Genomic DNA, 15,950 nt, shown 5'->3' with positions numbered 1-15,950 from the left:
TGAAGATCTACGCCTAACTGTATCACCTGAGCCGTCCTATGAAGATCCACGTCTGACTGGATTTACTTGCACCATGTTGAAGATTCATTGTAAGCCTTTGGGATTCGAACCCCAGATCTGGGTGTAAAAACCTTTAAACCTTTAACCATTAGACTAGGGTGCTTCCACAGCATATATAGAGAGCTTATACGGGTGTTTTTAATAATTCATTTGACTTCTGCACACCGTAGTTCTTCCAAAGTAACTAATCTCCAGAAATTCTTTTTTTTTCCTTGTGCGTTTTATATCCTTCATGAATTGCTTTTAAGTTTTAAGTGTTAACTTTGATCTGGTAATTTTTTCAGATGAATCAGATGGTAAATAATGGTCATAATCATGAAGCAGCCCAGCTTGAAGATGATATCCTAATCACTAAAGAGCTAACTTCTGAGAAAAAATGAGATGTATTTGAAGGTAATGCAATAGTTTTAAATTTTTTTTATTTTCCTAGATTTCTTCATAGATTTTTTTTGTCTTACATATATTATATTATAGAGTTGGTTGATTTCACACAAGGCCGTGTGTTTGATCTAGGAGCTCTTGTTACTGAAGTTTCACTTAATGGTAAAATGCCAGTCACCATTAAAGCCACTTAGAAAGTGATGAGTTAAAAAAAAAAAAAGATACAAGACATTTCTGAAGAGAATGAAGATATCAAAGAAAGGCTTCGCAAACTTGAAGGCTTGGAAAAAATGATTGCGATCATTTTTCTAGCTATTCTATCAGGGTTGTCAACAACTAAGTTTTAATTGGCGGCTTTTGTTATTTTTCTAATGTTTTATTAGTTGTTTCTAGATTTAAATTATTGCTGGTTTTTCTCTATTAATGCATTGTTGAATTTTTTTAATATTTTAGTTTATTTAATAAAATAGGTCATTTTACTTTTGTTTATTATAAAATATATATAACGTAAAAATTAATAGCACATATAATATTGCTTATAACAAAATACTAAAACAATTAATCGATGCAACATAGTTGATATCTACTAATATTAAAATATTAATTGTTAACCATATAGTAGTCACCATAAAAAATATTAAAAACCAAATGTATTATTTAAAAGTAATTATAGGAAAATTTGCAACAACATTTGCTATATCTTATATATAGCAAAATTTGTAACAATTTTAAATTGCAACCATACGTTGCAATTGTACCAATATATATATATTGTTGCATTAATATTACTAAATTAAAAAAAAAAATTTAAATTTGCAATGTTGTTTGCTATATATTTTGCGTAGCAATGACTTGCTACCATTTATGGTTACAAAATACATTGTAAATATACAACATAATTGCTATAACAAACTGTTGCAATAATATGACATATATAGCAACATTGCATTTTGTTGCTAATTTTGCTATGTATATGCAACAAACATGAATTTGCAACATTCAAACAGAAGTCAAAATTTGTCACAATTTTATTGCAATTTCATATTTGCAACAACATATGAGCATATTGCAACAATATATCATTATTGCAATATGACTATTTTCTTGTAGTGTAAACCATTAGTTTATCCTTTTCCATCTTACCATATCTTGCATCCACATGGTAACCCACAACTCCGCATGCCTTATGTAGTAACGACTAATGCATCCAGCATCAGTGACTTCGTCGCCTAGATAGTCACAGAAGACTATTGACATCTACAAGCTCCACTTGCATCTTCAATCTCCCCCTTTTAGCTTTGTGTGCCGATCAAGCACAATATCCTTCTGGTTCAACAACCACGTTTCCTCACCTGGAAACTTCCACACTTGATATGCCATTCTCCCCCATGAGAGTTACACTATCTTCATCTTCTATAATAGATATACTTTTCTCCCCCACAAGATAAGCACCATCTACATCAGGACGTCCATCACCATGCTCTTCTCCCCCACGAAATATGCACTCCTTGGACCAGAATGTCACCACTTCTCCCCCTGGTTGATTGCATACTAAGAAAAAACATAGATGCTTAGATGTCAATACAAACATCACAAACACACCTGTCTGCTTCTTCATGCGTACTGCATCAGGCTCTGACGCATCCGCTGAACTACTTCTTGAACTACCTCTCGAACCACTCCTTGTCTTGGCTCTTTAGGCTTGGGCTTCTTCCCTTCTGCTGTAAACATGATAGGCTCCTCCCACCCAGTCTTCACAGCTATCCACGCAGCCTCATTAATTCGTCGAACCAACAGCTTCATGCGTACCTTCCAATGACCATACCGGCCATCCTTCAACATGATTGTCTTCTGCATAGAACAATCGTGTACATCTTCACCTTTAGGATCACACCAGTAACTTAGGTGACCCGCTCTGATACCACTTGTTAATGCAAAGATGACCCCACAATTGAGTAATGCAGAAGATAATTCAAGAGACAATCGGATACAAGCAACCAACTATTGATTTATTAGAAATCGCCTAAACAATCTATTACAAGACTTGCTTATCAGCTTTACACAGCCCGTTAACACCCTAACAGCTGCTACTGAAAGACTCATAATCTACCCAAACTTGTCTCTTTGTCGTTAGTACTTCAACAACTGCTTCAGCACGACCCAAGAACACCCCTAAGGGATTTTTACCCTTCCTCTATAATAATAGCCAGTGTCTTATGGAATACAGACGACTTCATAGCTCTTTTATAGTGATCTCCACGTTCCTGAAACCCTAGTCTCCAAGGAACATGAATATGTACAACTTCCATATCAATAAGTACACTTTCCTTTTCTTGAAATGCACTTATTCCTCAAGGCATAAACTTGCTCCTCAAGTTTATCTCTTGCCTTTTCTCCACGGTATAAACTTGCTCCTTAAGTTTATCCCATGCCAGCTCAGCATCTTGCGTGCACATGGTCTCTACCACTCCGCATGCTTCCCAGTTCACTCTCTCGCACACACTGCCTCAGCAACTACTTCAACGACTATGTCAAGACATAAACCCTCAGTTTATCCTTCTCCATCTTAGCATATCTTGCATCCACATGGTAACCCACCACTCCGCATGCCTTATGTAGTAACGACTAATGCATCCAGCATCAGTGACTTCATCGCCTAGTTAGTCACGAAAGACTATTGACATCTACAAGCTCCACTTTCATCTTCAGCAGAAGCAGCGGCAAAAGAAGAGGCGGCAGTGGAAGCGGCTGACGCAGCAGCAGAAGCAACGGCTGAAGCAGCAACATCCATGATACACTAAAAATGAATTCTTGCTACTGTCAAGTTAACAGTGGTGATTGTAATATTTGAGATTCAATCCAGAGGACCAGTTTACTCTTTACTCTTATGAGTTCAATATTAAGCTGAGAAACAAGTGGGGTTTTTAAATCAATGGTGACGCAAGTAACTAGAATACCTAGAGATTCAAATTCGATTTAAATGAAAGCTGGCTTAGGGTTATTCATCGGGTGTCAATGCGGAACCGAACAACTATTCAAGTGCAATGAGGTGCAGTCTAGAACTCGGATCACTCGGCTAGAACAATCCACTATCGTGGACTTGTTCCCTTTGCTGATCGGTCTTGAGTCATAAGCTCTCACTTGGAACAAGACGCGATAACAAGCTCAGAGATCAGGCCCGATTAGTTCACTTAATGCCCTAATATCTACTCTCGCTGTTTAGGGACATGAAACTCATTCAATATATGTCGATTTATCTCCTAAGCGGTTAGCTAGGTGATTAAACTAGAGATCGAACATTAAGTGATCAATTCAATGCTAGTAGTAAGAACAATATGAATGAAGAACAGTTAAGATCACTTATTTGTGTTCAGCTCATGCTATTGACACCCTACAACCCTAAGCAAGCTTATCCGACTACGCAATCATAAAGCAAGATGACGCAGACATGGTTTCTGAATAATACTGCATATAAAATAAAGTAGAAAGACAAGGGTTCAGAATGATCTTCTCGTGAAAATGAGAGATGGAGCCTTCTCCCTTACAAATTGCTCAATCCAAATCGTTCTAGGTCTCTCGTAAAACTAGCGTAAGTCCAATAGAAATGATATCCTCCCCTTTTTATATGGAGGCGCCCGTGGTAAAGAGAGAAGAGATGAAATTTAGGGCAAACTTCCGAACTTGGAAGTTTTCTTAATGATCGGGAACAGTCAGACGCTTGTTCTCTTCGGGAACAACCTTTGGATTGATCTAACTGGCTGTTCCGCATCGAATATTAGAAAATGACATCTGACTTCATGAAACTCTCTTCTTTGCTCTTTCACCTGCTCCAAATCTGGAATGATATCAATTAAGCATGAATTAGGACTGAGAATTAACTCAAAGCACATATATAATGGCATTAAAAACATGATATATCAATTCCTCCAGACTTAGATCCTTGTTTGTCCTCGAACAAGGCCAAGCCTCAAGAACAGGGAGGAAGGTTTGAAAGAGTGGGAACTCGCTTGATCTCAATAACCATACTCTTACCACACATCTCTGAACCATACAAGCTGTAGACTCAGACCACACACCCTTACCAGAACACCCACGATCGCTGTTCGAGAATCAGCTCCGTACTCTGTATCTCATACCTGAAAAAGGATACACTATCGAGACAAAACTCCTTGAATTCAATTAAGAACAGAGTGAGCTTCTCATCACAGACACTATTCAGGGTAGACGGGCTAGGTAATAAATAGGCTATTTCATGATGGAGCTAAGAGTGTTTAGGGGCTACCAAATGTAAGTGGATGCAGGATATCGCGCAAAATAGCAAGAGAGGACGGATCCATTGATGTCCACAGCCCTTACTCGTTTCTGCTTCACGGGTGCAGTTGTTCTTTCCTTCGGATCAACCGTGGGACTGTTCTTCAGTTCTTTACTTCCTTTGCCTACTCCTTAAAATTTGGTACCAACTCCTTGCTCAACCTTCCCAGTGGCGTGTATTTTTTTTTTGGATTCACCTTCCCCATCTCCATCACCATAAAATAGATATAAACAATATATAGATTTTTTTTTTTTTGAGCTGAATATACAAGGTGATGGGGTTGCGAGGGAGAGGCAACAGAATGAATGTTCTGCAGCCACTGATGGTCTATTCTTTTGTTTCTCACTGGTCGCCATTGTTCCTTTGGTTAGAACATGCACCCTTAGACTGTTCTCTTGTTAGAGCATGGTCTTATCGACTGTTCTCTTCATGCTTGATCTCTCTTCTTTGAACGTGTGGCATTAATGAGTAAGAGGCTGCGTCGGTCTTTTCCTCTCCGACCCTTTTGCACATATCTGCACATATGACACTGAAAAACAGAGTGCATGAGGGTAAAAATAAAGGATTAGGCGCAAGGTGGGAACTAGCTAAAGATGAGCTAGCCACTCAGGATCATCAAGATTCACAGAAGGAGTAAGAAGTCCTGAGTGTAAGTCTCGTTTCCCTGATCTAGTGCCCATAACAAGAAGAATTTCAGTCAAGATTAAGTTCAAGTTAGGTGGAGTTGAGTCTACCCAGTGTAACCAGATCGGTTGAGAGCTTCTGGAGAATCAAATGAGATAAGTCAGGGGTGTTCCAGGTCCAAGTGTGGGCCTCTCATCACTGCTAAGGTCACTGGATAAGAATGTTCGAGCACGAGCTGGTTAAAAGATTATCACAACTCAAGGTCCTAATTCCCACAAGAGTTTTAGCTGACTCGATCCTAAACTGACTCAATAAAACATCCAAATGACATAAGAACTGACTCAGAAATAAAGAAATAGAGTTTCAGCACACAACAAGTGCTTCCTCCAGACTTAATTTACACCATCCCTGGTGTGAAACCAAGTCGAGGTCAGCCAAATAACAACACAAAGCATAAAAGTAAAGCATAAAAAATAAAGAGTTCTGATGGATAGAACAATGGATAGAGAATAGTCCTCGCGGACTCAGTCGGACTCGCCGCTCTCGGCCGGATCAAACGAACGTCTGTTGCGCGAGCGATGAACTTCCTCAGTTGAAGGGCCTGTTCCCATAGGCGTCTTTCCAGGACGGTACGATCGTGGAGTCTGCTCTGCTGGTGACTGTCACTGGTTACTTCCGCCAATGCAGCCGCCGGTGACGAGATGGACAATCCTCCGCATGAGGCTGTTGTTTTTGGGTCCGGAACACTTACCTGGAACATGCGATGAGTTGTTATACCAGGAGAACAGTCCTTTGGTTGTTCTGACTGAAGTGTCCATTTTTTTTTTTTGGTCCAAACTAAATCTGAAAAGAAATAAAATAGACTATAGAAAACAATATATACACTCACCAGTGGGTTGCCTCCCACCAAGCGCTTAGTTAAAGTCATTAGCTTAACTTGGCTCAGCCGATCAGGCTGATGGGGATCGCTTAGGGGAATTTCTTCGCCCTCTGCGATAGTGGAGTCAACAAGGTAATGTTTTATGCGGTGACCATTGACGACGAACTCGTCTTCCTTTCTGTCTAGCAACACAACAGCTCCGTAAGGTCGAACTTCCTTGACGGTGAAGGGTCCAGACCATCTAGATTTCAGCTTGCCTGGGAACAACCTAAGTCTGGAGTTGAAGATCAAAACCTTATCGTTTGGTTCGAAACGTCTGGCAATGATTCGCTTGTCATGGTAGGCCTTGGTCTTCTCCTTATAAATTTTGGAGCTCTCATATGCAAGATGTCTTATCTCTTCCAGCTCATGGACTTGGATCATGCGCCTCTCAGTTGCTGGCTTGATGTCAAAATTCAGTAACTTGACCGCCCATGCAGCCTTGTATTCGAGTTCGACAGGAAGGTGACAAGCCTTACCGTAGACCAGGTGATAGGGGGTGGTCCCTAGCGGCGTTTTGTAGGTTGTTCTGTAGGCCCATAGAGCATCATCCAGCTTAAATGACCAGTCCTTGCGCGAGGTATTGACAGTTTTCTGGAGAATGTTCTTGATCTCCCTGTTGGAAACTTCAACCTGTCCACTCGTCTAGGGATGATAAGCGGTTGCCACCTTGTGTTTCACCCCATTCTTCTTCAACAGGCCCTGAAATGCCTTGTTGATGAAGTGTGTTCCGCCATCGCTAATGACCACTCTAGGCACCCCAAATCTCAGAAAGATGATGGAGCTGAACATCGTGGTCACCACTTTTGCATCATTAGTGGGACTCGCCACTGCTTCTACCCACTTGGAGATATAGTCAACGGCGACGAGGAAGTACTCGTTCTTGAAGGATGGAGGGAATGGTCCCATGAAATCGAGTCCCCAACAGTCAAACACCTTAACCTCTAAAATGTAATTCTAAGGCATCTCATTCCTCTTGCTGACGTTCCCGAGTCGCTGGCATGCATCGCATCGAGCTATGTAGGCGTGAGCGTCTCTGAACATAGTTGGCCACCAGAAACCTGCTTGAAAGATTTTTGAAACCGTTTTGAATGTAGCAAAGTGGCCTGCGTAAGAAGAACCATGGCAATGATGTAGGATCCCTGGAATATCTGCCTCTGGAACACACCTTCTGAATATGCCATCCTTGCAATGTTTTTACAAGTACGGTTCATCCCAAACATACTGCCTCGCTTCTCTTAAAAATTTCCTCTTCTCGTTTTCAGTGAACTTAAGTGGTTGCTTTTCAGCAGAAAGGAAATTCGCAATCTCAGCAAACCAAGGGAGGTGAGAGTACTACATTTGGGTCGCGGCTACTGGTTGTTCCGTTACACGAGAACAATCGGATGTCATGATCAGAGGTTGTTCCGCGAAATGCAGACCAATCGCGTTGACGTGTTCCACTGTGTGTTCTTCATCAAGAGCTGTGCCGTCCTCAATCTTCATTCTGGAAAAATGGTCTACAACCCCATTCTCGACTCCCCTCTTGTCTTTTATCTCAAGATCAAATTCTTGGAGAAGAAGAATCCACCTCAACAATCTCGGTTTTTCATCTTTCTTTGTGAGCAAGTACTTAAGAGTAGCATGGTCTGTGTGCACAATCACCTTCGATCCCACCAGGTAAGATCTAAACTTCTCGAATGCAAAAACAATAGCCAGGAATTCCTTCTCAGTCGTAGCGTATCTGCATTGAGCGTCATCCATGGTTTTGCTTGCGTAATAGATTACATGAAGTTTCTTAACTTTGCGCTGTCCAAGGACTACTCCCACTGCAAAGTCGCTAGCATCAGTCATGATCTCGAAGGGGAGATCCCAGTCTGGCGGTTGTACAACAGGTGCGCTGACTAGAGCTCCTTTGATCGTGTGAAACGCTGTTAAACACTCGCTGTCGAAATCAAACTTGATCTCTTTGCAGAGCAGTCTGGTGAGTGGTCTCGCTATTTTTGAGAAATCCTGGATGAACCTCCTGTAAAACCCTGCGTGACCCAAGAAACTTCTGATAGCTTTCACAGTTTGTGGTGGTTTCAAGCTCATCATCACCTCGATCTTTGCCTTATCCACCTCAATGTCTTTCTCGGAGATCTTATGCCCTAGAACAATTCCATCTCTGACCATGAAGTGGCACTTCTCCTAATTTAGCACCGGATGTTTCTCCTCACACCTTTTGAGTACCCTGCACAAGTTTGACAAATAGACACTAAAGGAGCTTCCATAGACACTGAAATCGTCCATGAAAACCTCCATAATGTCTTCAATGAGGTCAGTAAAGATCGACATCATGCAGCGCTGAAATGTTGCCGGCGCATTGCACAGGCCGAATGGCATTCTCCTGTATGCGTACGTTCTGTATGGGCATGTGAACGTCGTCTTCTCCTGATCGTCTGGATGGATAGGGATCTCAAAGAAACCTGAATAACCATCTAAAAAGCAATAATATGGGTGGTTAGCCAATCTCTCAAGCATTTGATCGATGAAGGGAAGTGGAAAGTGATCCTTTCTAGTGGCTGCATTTAATTTTCTGAAATCAATGCACATGCGATGTTCTGTCACTGTTCTAGTAGGGATCAATTCATTCTTTTCATTTGTGATAACAGTGATCCCACCTTTCTTAGGTACTACATGAACAGGGCTAACCCACTTACTATCAGATATGACATAGATCACACCTGCTTCAAGAAGTTTCATTATCTCTTTCTTAACAACATCTTTTAGATTCGGGTTTAACCTCCTCTGATGTTCAACATAGTCATTGATTCATCTTGTAGGTGTATCCTATGCATGCATAAATCAGGTGAGATGCCAGGTATGTCAGCTAGTGAAAATCCTAATGCCTTATGATACTTTCTAAGCTCACACAAAAGCAATGCAGTTTCCACATTATTGAGTTCGTCGTTCACAATGATAGGATAAGTGGAATTCAGACCTAAGAAAGCGTACCTGAGCCCTTTGGGAAGGGGTTTTAGCTCAACCTTGGGAGCCTTTAACTCGCTCCAGGGATCATCAGGTAGGTTCGGCGGAATAGGCTTGTTCGGTAAATGGGTCGCTCCAGTTGGAGTGTTCTCGTCATTGTTGCTCTCTTCCCCCAGACTTAAACTCACCACCATTCTTCCCATACTCCTTGCGGAGTCAAGCATCTTAGCATACCCATCTGCGTCAACGTTCTCGACACTCTGCTCGGCCTCAGCTCTTACTAGTGCAAGCTCGAGTGGATCTTCTGTAAGAATCTTCTCGATCATCCCTTCGCGAGGTTGTAGCGGATCAATCCCTTCATCCACCTCGAAGGTCTGTCCATCCAGCATTGGCTTCTTTAGCAGCTCATCCACCTCGAACTGCATGACTATGTCCCCCAAATGGAGATCAATCTTCCCTTGCCACACATCAATGATGGCTCCAATGGTACATAGGAACGGTCTTCCTAAAATGAGAGGATCTTTGGATTCCTCTTCTAGCTCTAGAACTACGAAGTCTGCTGGAACAGAGGTGTTCCCGACTTTTACTTGGAGATCCTCTAGAATACCAACCGGGGACTTGACTGATCTATCCGCAAACACCAAGGACATCCTAGTTGGTTTAAAATGTGTGTATCCCAGACGTCGTGCTACAGAGTAGGGCATGAGGTTTACGCTGGATCCCAGATCAACCAAGGAGCATGAGAAAATTGTCTTCCCAATTTAGATAGAGAGGACGAACTTGCCAGGGTCTCCTCGCTTCTTTATCTGCCTGTCTTGAAGCACTGCGCTGCACTCCTTAGAGACAGTCATGAATTCGCTCTCCTCTGATATTTTTCCTGAGATCAATCCCTTCATAAAGCTGCCCATGGAAGGCATCATCTGGATCGCATCCATCAAAGGGAGTCGGACGGTTAGGTCCTCCAACATCTTTCTGCACTTCATCTCCTCTCAGTCCTTACGAGTAGCCTTTGCTGGAACCGGGTAAGGGACTTTAGGAGTGTATTCGCGAGCAGGAACAGACTCTGGAATCGGGCGGACAGCCTCAGCTGGTTGTTCTGGTCCTGGCGAATTGGTTCCCTCTCCTTCTCAGCTGCTGGGGCATCGGCTGGTGGTTGTTCTGACTCTTTCTGCTTCCCCTTCTCAGCCGCAGTGAACCTCTTCTTTACTGGCTAAAAGAGTTGCTTTCCACTTCTCAACTCAACCGCGTTGCACTCCGTAGGGTTTTTGTCGGTTTTCCTAGGTAGAGTACCTTGTTGCCTCTTGACGCTCTCAGCAGTCTGAGCAATCTGAATGTCCATCTGCCTCATATGACTCTCGACATTGTCGTATTTGGTGCTCAAATCGCTGAACATATGGTTCATTCTGGTATTGATCTCAGTAGTAACCTGGTTTAGAGCCTTCCCTTGGAGCTGTTGTCCTTGGAGCAGTTACTGCAACATAGCTTTTATCTCATCTTGAGGAACAGCGACAAGGGCGGAGGTAGCTGGCTGAGTGTTCTGGTGTTTCTGCATCTGAGGTGGATTGTTCTGCGGTTGGCTTAGTACATAGGTCCGGGATTGGTAGTTCTTTTGATACCCGACATACTGACCTTGGTTACTCTGAGCATGATCAGCTGGTTTGTCTTGCTTAGGCCAGAAAAGCTGTCGGTTGTTCCTCACGTTAGGGTTTGGGTGGTAGTTTTTGAGCTGCCATCCTTGCCCATTCACGTAGCTTACCTCTTGCTAATCGTCTCCTGATATTTCAGCATCAAACGCCAGGTCACTGGCACTCTTCTCAGGAGCTGCTTCTTCCATTATGAACACTTGGCTTTAGTTTCCCTTAAGCAGTTGATTTACCTTTTCAGCGAGATCATCTATGCTGTTCACACTCTTCGAGCGGTCATGCTCCTTGTTCTTTTTTAGTGAACTTGAAGCCATGTTCTCAATCAGCTCGAACGCACCAGGTGTGGTTTGAGTCATGAAGTCTCCATTACTCGAAGAATCAAGGGTGTTTCGAAACTCGTAGCTCACTCCATCATAGAACACCTCCAATATATAGTCATTGTCAAACCCATGGTGCGGGCATTCTCTCTGGTACTCCTTGTACCTCTACCAAGCTTCATGGAAAGGTTCATCGGACTTCTGCTTGAAATTGGAGATCCTGTGCCGTAGAGCCGCGGTTTTAGACTTCGTGTAGAAGTGGCTCAGGAACGCTGATCGGACCTGGTCCCATGAGGTAAGAGAACCGGTCGGCAGAGATTGGGGCCAGCGAGAAGCTTTCCCTTCAAGAGATAATGGGAACAGCGTGCATTTGACATAGTCTGGTGGCACTCCGTTAGAGCGAGAGAAATTGCATATTCTCTCAAAGGCTACGATGTGATCCATCGGGATGTCACTAGTGAGACCACTGAACGTGCTCTTCTGCACCAAAATTATCAGTGCAGGTTTGATCTCATAGTCTTGCCGAGTGCAAGGAGTAGGGTTGATGGGGGAGCGGTTAGTAGCAAAGTTCCGCGGAAGGTTCCGCTCCCCAATAGGAGCACCACGCTCTTCTCGCGCGGCGTTCTCAGCTGCTTCTTGAGCAGCTTGTTGCCGATTTTGGATGGTCTGCTGCATCTGCTGCATCTGCAACATCTGTTGTTGCTGAGCCTGCATTTGTTGTTGAATGATTGCCAATGCAGCAGTGAGGTCATCTTGATTGCCGTGATCACCCATGTTGGTGTCGGTTGTTCTCGACTGTTGACGGTTCTGTCTTTCTAATCTTGCGAGTTCGTCGTTGGTCAGTTGATGTAGTGGTCCTTGTGCGTTGCTCCGAGTATGTCTATTGGTCATGCACTTGGATCATCTGTTCCAACAAAGAATTAAAAGCAAGTTAGATATCTCAGACTAAATATTAAACAAAAATAAAGGTAAAAGCCTGGTCCCCGTCGCAACGGCGCCAAAACTTGATACACTAAAAATGAATCCTTGCTACTGTCAAGTTAACAGTGGTGATTGTAATATTTGCGATTCAATCCAGAGGACTAGTTTACTCTTTACTCTTATGAGTTCAATATTAAGCTGGGAAACAAGTGGGGCTTTTAAATCAATGGTGACGCAAGTAACTAGAATACCTAGATATTCAAATTCGATTTAAATGAAAGCTGGCTTAGGGTTATTCATCGGGTGTCAATGCGGAACCGAACAACTATTCTAGTGCAATGAGGTGCAGTCTAGAACTCGGATCACTCGGATAGAACAATCCACTATCGTGGACTTGTTCCCTTTGCTGATCGGTCTTGAGTCCTAAGCTCTCACTTGGAACAAGACGCGATAACAAGCTCAGAGATCAGGACCGATTAGTTCACTTAATGCCCTAATATCTACTCTCGCTGATTAGGGACATGAAGCTCATTCAATATATGTCGATTTATCTCCTAAGCGGTTAGCTAGGTGATTAAACTAGAGATCGAACATTAAGTGATCAATTCAATGCAAGCAGTAAGAACAATATGAATGAAGAACAGTTAAGATCACTTATTTGTGTTCAGCTCATGATATTGTCACCCTACAATCCTAAGCAAGCTTATCCGACTACTCAATCATAAAGCAAGATGACGCAGACATGGTTTCTGAATAATACTGCATATAAATAAAGTAGAAAGACAAAGGTTCAGGATGATCTTCTCGTGAAAATGAGAGATGGAGCCTTCTCCCTTACAAGTTGCTCAATCCAAATCGTTCTAGGTCTCTCGTAAAACTAGCGTAAGTCCAATAGAAATGATAGCCTCCCCTTTTTATATGGAGGTGCCCGTGGTAAAGAGAGAAGAGATGAAATCTAGGGCAAACTTCCGAAACTGGAAGTTTCCTTAATGATCGGGAACAGTCAGACGCTTGTTCTCTTCGGGAACAACCTTTGGATTGATCTAACTATCTGTTCCGCATCGAATATTCCAAAATGACATCCGACTTCATGAAACTCTCTTGTTTGCTCTTTCACCTACTCCAAACCTGGAATGATATCAATTAAGCACGAATTAGGACTGAGAATTAACTCAAAGCACATATATAATGGCATTAAAAACATGATATATCAATCCACCTCTAAACGCACAAGAAGACGAAGCATAACGGGCAGGAAGAAGCAAGAAGCTGCATCCAACTCTAAAGCTAATGCTTATGGCAACGAGCAACAACCTATGGAACTCGATGACGAACACCAGTAGATATGGGGATTGTGTTATAGGATTATTACCGGTTCTCTTGTACCAACGGTTTATTTTTGTGTTTGGTTTGTTGTTTAACAACAATTATATGTAAGCATTTGTTCGTTGACGAGAATCAATCAACAAAAACAATTATCTTATTCTTGTATCTATCTCTCCTTTTATCTCTGATCTTCACTTCATCTCAAGGATTTCAGGTTTCTTAGATAATCTTTCTCTCCCTCTTGAACATCTCTTTATCCGATTTCCCTTCTTTCTAGGGTGGGCGTTCGGATTCGGGTCGGGTATATCAGATTTTCGGTTATTTTGGTATAGAGGTGTAGAACCCGTTCGGGTATTTCTGTACTTTGGGTCGGGTTCGAATATTTTTAGTTCGGATTCGGTTATTTCGGATCGAGTTTGGATATTTAGATTTTGAAAAAAAAATAATTAAAATTTCATTTTCAAGTTTCTTGTATTTAAAAATATAACTTTCACTTAACTGATTTTTTTTTTTTAATAGATTGAATGATTAATAGATTTTGACAGAACATTTTAAAACTAAAAAGACACTAATTTGGTTATTGTTTTTAAATTTCTGATGTAACTTTTGTTAATTCTTGTAACAAAAAACTTGACATGCATTTTAAGTGAGTAGCAAATCATTTCCTCCGTAATTATATGTATATTATATGAATTTAAAATATATGTAGTATCAATATAAATATTTTAAATAAAATGAGGGATATAAACTAGAAATATAAGGTTAATAATACATATATTTGGTTATCTTCGGATATCCATTCGGGTTCGAATATTACCCATTCGGGTTCGGATATCCAATCTCTCCTAATTTAATACCCGTTCGGGTATTTTACTATTTCTGTTCGGGTTCGGATACAGATTTGAGTATCGGGTAAAATGCCCATCCCTACTTCTTTCTATCATACTGTTACAGATTGTCGCGATCTTCTTTCTAAATGTAACGATCATAACTATTTAAAACTCCATACTCCTATCAAGACTGAGATCAGTCTCTGATACCATTTCCTTTCTTTCAAGTTATGTTAAGAAAACTTTTAGTCTAATCTTAATCATCTCAAGGGGTCACCAAGACTCACAACTCAAAAGACTGATAATGATACTTTAATCCCGGCCACTGGGGAATTAACATTTCGGCATTGCCAGGGACAGAAGAACGACACGTGGCAACACGTGACTAGTCTGGATCACTTCTGTGGGGCCAGAATACCTCTGTATAATTCAAAAAAAAAAGATAATGATACTTTAAAAGGATATTAATTAGTTGTAAAAAAAAAACTATTTCCACTCATTATTGATCTACTCCTGTATGTATGCATATACATTTTCAATTGTTCAAAAAAATATTTATTAGCAATAGGTGAAATTATTCTTTGTATTCATGGTAACAGAATAATTTGGTGTAAATGTAATGAGTAATGACTCCGTATGTTATTTTTAATTTTTTGGTATGGTCCATAATCATATGATTTGTTCCAGATATGTGCATGAAGAATAATATACTGAAAACAGCAAAAGATCTACACAGGGATGCACATTCATAGTGAACAAAACTTGGGTTCACCCCCTGTGGTGAACCCTCTAATTCACCACAATCCTTAACATCAATCAAAGTGTCACATAAGATTAGTAAAAAAAAAGATACTAAATTATTTTTAAAAAGGAAAATAGGTTAGACAAAAAAAAAAAATCACGACATTTGTTAACGCCGTCCATGCTTCTTCTTCATCGCTTACAGAGAAGATAGAAGCTTTGATTTTAACTTCTGTTTTAGCCAGAATTGTGTTTGGTTGCCAAGAAAATCTGAAATTTGTGATAAAATATAACTTCATTGCTGCTAGTAAAAGAGCTGAAAAGGTTGTTTCTAAAATCTGGCTTTAAACTCTTCGGTTGTTTGAACTAGAAGATAAGTTATGATTGATCACTGATTTTACAAGCCCTTTCTTTACCTCTTCGTTATGTGTTCTAAATAAACCATTAAGCAAAAAAAAATAGCTAAGCTTTTTAGCTCAGTGTTTAAAAATATTCCAATGTTGTCGCATGTATTGAACAAAGAGATTTCATCTCTTCAGCTGGAGGTAAATAACATATATCATGGACATAAGTTTTCTTTACGGTTCTATTGACATTGTCAAGTCACTGGAGGTAAATAACATATATCAGAAAACAACTAAAACTGGAAAAACGAGGCAAGTAGATTTGCGCTTTACTGCCTTGCGCTCATGTTTAGTCATTGTAAGTTAATCAAACTTTGAAAACTAATAAAACTCTTGCATAAATTCAAAACTTGCAGCTCTGAATCAAGTAAAGTGGATGAGCTTGAAAAAAGGTTGGCTTCACTGTGAAAAATCTGAGAGTCAGCTATATATATGCATGATGTATAAGTAAAGAATTAAAAAAAAACAGTTTCCATTTTCTTTCTGTTTACAGTGTTTGACAGAGATTGTGGTAATCATGTCT

At 40.9% G+C, this 15,950-nt stretch overlaps 1 non-coding gene across 1 annotated transcript; it reads left to right on the top strand.

The window, feature by feature from the left end:
* Positions 1-11,332: 11,332 nt before the first annotated feature.
* Positions 11,333-11,439, top strand: LOC125586720. The gene has a single exon (XR_007323256.1). It is a non-coding gene; the product is annotated as a small nucleolar RNA R71 (small nucleolar RNA).
* Positions 11,440-15,950: the final 4,511 nt, after the last annotated feature.

This window comes from Brassica napus, chromosome C4 (assembly GCF_020379485.1).
Source record: "Brassica napus cultivar Da-Ae chromosome C4, Da-Ae, whole genome shotgun sequence".
NCBI classification, from domain to species: Eukaryota; Viridiplantae; Streptophyta; class Magnoliopsida; order Brassicales; family Brassicaceae; genus Brassica; species Brassica napus.
Note: the sequence above shows the minus strand (reverse complement) of the source record. Positions and strands in the feature narration are given on the sequence as shown.